This window comes from Orbicella faveolata, unplaced genomic scaffold (assembly GCF_042242905.1).
Source record: "Orbicella faveolata isolate gen_17 unplaced genomic scaffold, um_ofav_v1 contig_36, whole genome shotgun sequence".
Taxonomy (NCBI): domain Eukaryota; kingdom Metazoa; phylum Cnidaria; class Anthozoa; order Scleractinia; family Merulinidae; genus Orbicella; species Orbicella faveolata.
Genome location: NW_028301565.1, coordinates 311,667 through 317,666, shown reverse-complemented (window position 1 = coordinate 317,666; position 6,000 = coordinate 311,667).

Here is a 6,000-nt window from a genome sequence, read left to right as displayed (position 1 = left end):
CCAATTTGATTTTAGCAATCCTTGAGCGCTAAGACCTCGAGAAGCATGATCGGCTGGGTTCAGCTTGGTATCCACATAATGCCATTGGTTCGGAGAGGTGCGGTCTTGAATTTGCTGTAGCCAGTTTGCGACAAAGATGTGAAATCTTGTTTCGTTTGCAATGTAACCAAGAACAACTTTGCTGTCGGTCCAAAAGACGTCTCTCACTTCTTCATACTCTAACTCTCTTTGCAACTGTTCGCTTGTCTTAACTGAGACTACTGCAGCCGTGAGCTCCAAGCGAGGGACGGTGATGGGCTTCAGCGGTGTCACTCTTGCTTTACCAATGACAAATGAGCAATGGACTTGGCCTTGATCCTTTTTCAACCTCAGGTAGGAACACTGGCCATAACCTCGAGTGCTGGCATCAGAGAAGTGATGTAATTCTGCACTTATGATGTGACCGAAATTTGCAGGTTTGTAGCATTTTGGAACTGATAATTCCTCCAGAACATGAAGCTCTTTCCTCCATTTCTCCCACATTATTCTTATGTTCTCAGGGACAGGGTCATCCCAATCTGTCTTTCCTCTGCAAAGTTCCTGAAGAATCTTTTTCCCTTCCAAAGGGAGTGGGGCTGCAAGACCCAAGGGATCATAAATGGAACTGACAGTAGAGAATTCCGCGCCTTGTAAAGGGGCGATCCTTCAGAGTGATATGGAATTGGAAAGAATCATTCTCGACACACCACTGAACACCTAGACACGTTCCATTGGTAGGGCTTCATGATCTAAGTCTATGTTCTTAATTCCTTCCGCTCTGTCTGCGACTGGAATGGACTCTATCACATCCTTACTGTTTGAAATGAACTTGTGTAAGTTGAATCCACCTCTTCTACACATCTCTTTAGTGCCTTTAATTAGAACGACAGTTTCCTCGATTGATGCCACTGACTTTAGACCATCGTCAACATAGAACTCTCTCCGGATGAAATTGGCTGGTGCTGAGCCTAGTTCTTCTTCATTGTCATTTGCAGAGACCTTCAATGCATAATTAGCACATCCTGGAGATGAGGCTGCACCAAAAAGATGGACAGTCATCCTAAATTCTGCTGGATCCTTGGATAAGTCACCACCTTCCCACGAAAGGAATCTCAAGAAATCTCTACACTCTTCGGTCACTCCAATTTGGTGGAACATTGACTCAATATCACACATGGAAGCTACAGGCTCTTGTCTGAATCTGAGGAGGACACCCACTAAGTTGTTGGTCAAATCTGGACCTTGTAAAAGATGACTGTTTAAGGTTTCGCCCTTGAACTCTGAAGAGTGGTCGAAAACAACGCGAATTTTGTTCGGCTTCTTGGGGTGGTACACCCCATGGTGTGGGATGTACCATATCTTCTTGTCTTTGGTGACTGCTTCCTTGATTTTTACTATCATCACCTGGATTGAGTTGGCAGTTCTTAGTGTCTTTCCTTATCAAACATCCCTTTGATGGGACCCTCTCTGCGTAACCACTCTGAATCATACTCTCCATGAAGGCAACATAGTCTTCCTTGTACTTCTTGTTGGATTCGAACCTCCTCTTGAGCTGACTTAAGCGGCGCAGAGCAACTTCGCGATTGTTAAGAAGGGGTGGACTTGGATGTTTTAAGGGCAAAGGCATCTTATAGTGGCCACTTTCACAATGGTGAATCCCATCTTCTACAATTGTTAGAAACTTATCTTGAGAGAGAGATTGTTCTGTACTGTGCCTTTCAGAGAAGTCAGTCTCAAACATTTTCACAGCATACGGATTGATCTCTTCTTTAGTCTGCATCTTTGGAATGAAATTGAGACCTTTGGGTGTGTCACTGCAGATTTCGTGTGTCATAATCCTGTTACAAGTTGCGGCTTCTGCTTCTTCACTATCTTCTCTGACATCTTCTTGTGGAATGACTGGCCCAATAATTCCCCAACCAAGTTAAGTTCTGACTGCATAGGGGTCATCCCCCTTTCCTAGAATGACTTCTCTTGGCTTGATTGCTCGTGGACAATTGCAACCAATCAGGATTCCTACATCTACATCAGTTTGGTAGGGATGTATCTTGTCTGCAATCTTCACAAGGTGCGGCCACTCACTCGCTACTTCTGGTCTAGGGATCTGATTCCTCCTGAAGGGTATCCTTGCTCTAGAGTATGTTTTTGGTAACTCTATCTCCACTCTCTTGTCAACTCGCTTGACTACTAGTCCAGTCAACTTCTCTACAGTGATTTCTTCCTTTCCAAGCAGGGTGAATAAGTTCAACTTCACTTCAGTACCCTTTAATCCTAGGTCACAGAGAGTTTTGGCTTTGATAAAGGTAGTGTCACTGGCATCATCTAAGAGAGCATACACCATAACTTCCCTTTGAGGGCTGTCTTTGTGATGTAACCACACAGAGACAATCAATGAATTTGTGACACTGCTACGTTCACCAACAGAATGACAAACACTGGAACAGTTACTAATGGCCTGATCTGGATTAGTCTCAGTTCCCACTCTGGTCTCCATGACTCCTGTCCCTTCCGGACCCTTTGGTTCTTTATCATCCTTTGTGTTGAAATGGAGACTTGTTGGATGTAATTTACCACAGGTCTTACAAGTCAGCCTTTTGTGACAGTCCTTTGAAATGTGGCCCTTGTTAAGGCAACCAAAGGAAAGTCCCTTTGATTGTATGAAGGCAAGGCGTTCATCGTGATTCTTCACAAATTCATCACAGTTGTCGAGCATGTGTGACTTGGAGCACAGGGGCATGTTTTTGATTGTGATGGAATCTTGTTTTCAGGCTTAGGGCCCTTTTTTTCCTTTGATGGATCAGCAGTAATTGCGAAACTGCTAGAACTAGTTGGACGCCTTCGATTGGTGCCAGGTTTGTATTTATTATGAACCTTTCTGCGTTCAGCCTTAAGGACATCGGGAGAGAAGACAGGATCTGTTGCAAGGTCTGCTTCACTTTCCACGAACTTCACTAGATCACGAAAGGTGACCACTCGCCTGCTCTTTTTCTTTGTCTCAAAGGCATTACGGCACCACTTAAAACCGGAGTAAGAAGGAAGTTTAGAACTGACTTGCTTCAGGACTTCTGTAGAATTCAGGTCATTCAGGACTTCCACACTTTTCATGGCTTCTTCACATTGGCCCAAAAAATCTGAGAATGCTTGTAGACCATTGCTATCCCCTTCAGTGATCTGCAGCCAGTTCCTAAGGCGTACCTTGTATGCATTCAAAACACGATGGGGGTCCCTAAATCTTTGAGTAAGGAGCCTCTTAGCTTTCTTGTAGCTGTCGTTGAACTTTAAAGTGACGAACCCTGTATAACATCATTTGCCTTTCCAGAAGTGTACTTCTTCAGGAAGTACAGTCTTTCTTTGTCTACTGAAACTCGACTTTCAATGATCGTTTCAAAGGCTCTCATAAAGATTGGATAGTCAAAGAAGCTGCCACTGAAGGTTGGAGGTTCTTGTACTGGAAGAGAACTGATTCTTTGCTGTTCAGCAATAAGGGCACTCAACTCTGTTTGCTTGACTTGGAGCTTAACTATTTCCTGTAGGGCTACTTCACTAGGGTTTAGAGCAGGATGTTCTTTCTGAGGATGTGGTGGCGAGGGAGTAAATGGGCTCAGTGACATTCCTGTTGTGAATTCAGTCTTGACTGGCACACGAGAGGGTTCTAAAGGCAGGTAGCCGAAAGGATCTGGAGGGTAATAGATTCCAGGCTCTATCTTGACTTGTGACTCTGGTGGTTCAGGTTTGTCAGGCGAAAATGTAAGCTCAGTCTTGATTGGCAGCTGGGATGGATCTGAAGGTAAGTAGCTGGAGGGATCTGGAAGCTGATCAGTTCCTGGTTCTTTCTTGACTTGTGGGTGAGATGGATCTGAAGGCAAGTAGCTAGAAGGATCTGGTGATTGGCTGGAAACTCCATTTTGTCTTGTAAACCTTGGCTTGGAGTATTCAAGGGTGGATCCAGTGGTTCAGTCGTGAGTGTTAAATTTTGCCGAGGGTAGACGGGTGCTTTCGGATTCAACTTGCTCTTTGATATGTCATCCTTATCAGAGGCAGCAGGGTTTTCAAACTTTGCCCTTTCTTCATCCTCAACGACCTTCATTGCATCCCTTTCTGCCTTTGCCATTTCCAACTCTTTTAGAGTTTTCAGCTTCTTAAGCTCAGCTTCTTTGTCCAGAAACTGCAGCTGTACTTTTAGTCTTGCTGCCTTTACAACTGCTCTAATTTTCCTTGAGTGAGCGGAAGAAGTGGAGAGTCAAGAAGATCTAGTGCTTTCAGATTTGCTGGTTTTAGAACGAAATGATTTGATCGAAGATTGTTTACACGATTCTCTCTCCACGGCATGAATTCTCTCGGAAATTTTCATTCGGCATTGTTGATATTCGCGATCACGAAGATCAAACCAGTGGTAAGATGCTTTTGTATCTTCAAAGGATTCTAAAAGTTCGTGGTAAGATTGGTGGGCCCTATTAAAATGTTCTCTTTGTGCATCTAGGGCATCTCTTTGGCTTTCAAGTTCTCTTAGTCCGGCACCCTGCTCCAATAATTTGTATGTTTTGCTGATTTCCTTAGAAAGGGCCGTGTACAGAGTTACTCTTTTTTTATGGAGAGTTCCTATCTGATATGCTCTCCCTTTGGTTGTCAGTTTCCTTTCACATACATTGGAGACATCACCTTCAGTTTCTTTCCATACACTGTCTGATAGTGATTCAATTTGGCTTTGGCTGATTAATCCTTTAACAAATACCGATGGTGATGTTCTTTCAATATCGGATAGTGTGATTAAACTGTCGTCTGACATTTCAAAGTTTTAAGTCAATTTGGGAGCCATACATGAAGTGTAAATTGTTCAACAAAGCATGAAGATTATACTCATCCAACCAGAGGCAAACGATGGAAGATATTTTACTGTAATTGAAGCTACGACAATCACAGATGAATCGAGAAGTGTCAGACTTCAGAGAGAAGTATTTTACGGAGAATGCGACCACAGAAGACGATGAAAGTTCCGATTAATGCTCGTTTATTTCTGCACAGCTATGTTGATTCTCGTAAGCTGAAAATAATGATTATATAACTAAATAAACTAATGTGAACGTACAAAGGCAAAAACTACACTAACTATAACCGAAAATAAGGTATAAATAAAGAAACTAAAACGATTTTAAAGGTTAAACTTGCACACTGAATTCATATTTGGAGGCGGAACCCGCTAGTTACATAACAACAATACTACAAGAAAAATACATGTTCCGCACGAAAAACCACAGAAAAATCTAACAAAATATGCAAGGTATAAATGCTGAACAATAATGTCTAACAGCTAGGGACCAATACACTTGAAATAAATGCACGAAATCCTAGCATTTGCCACGCTGGAATGCTCCTAACCTAAACACGTGGTCCCTCGAGAAACTTACTAAAAGCTTAATAATCGATGAAAAGCGAACCTAATGGAATATAACTAAAATAAACAAAACAATAAAACACTTACATATCTTTTCCACACAGTAATGCCTCTAGCTGGCTGGTAAAGGTCCTTAAAATTCGACAATGATTCCTACAACAACATAATACCAATGATCCTCTAACAGAAGTGTGACAACTAAGCAAGAACGTGACATGTCCCAAGAGTCATAGCACGGCGAAATAGATAAATGAAAGAAAAACAAAAGAAACACTGGAAATGAAAGGAAAACTAAATACAAAACCATAACACATAGGGGATCTTCTTTTGGGACAGTTTTTAACCACATGGTCTGTGGAGTGGCAGCGATGACAGGTCACAGGCTGACCTGAATATTTAAAGCCAGGCCTGCAATGACTAACCATTTTGGAATGTCACACTTGATGCGTGTGAACTCAACCACACGCACGCCATTTTCAATATGGGTAAAACCTTCCTCTGAGAAGCGAAGGTGTCACACACTTTTTGATTTAAGTTCGCCGTACGTGGCCAACAGGTTTAATTGGTTGGCATCAGGAAACTCGACCGAT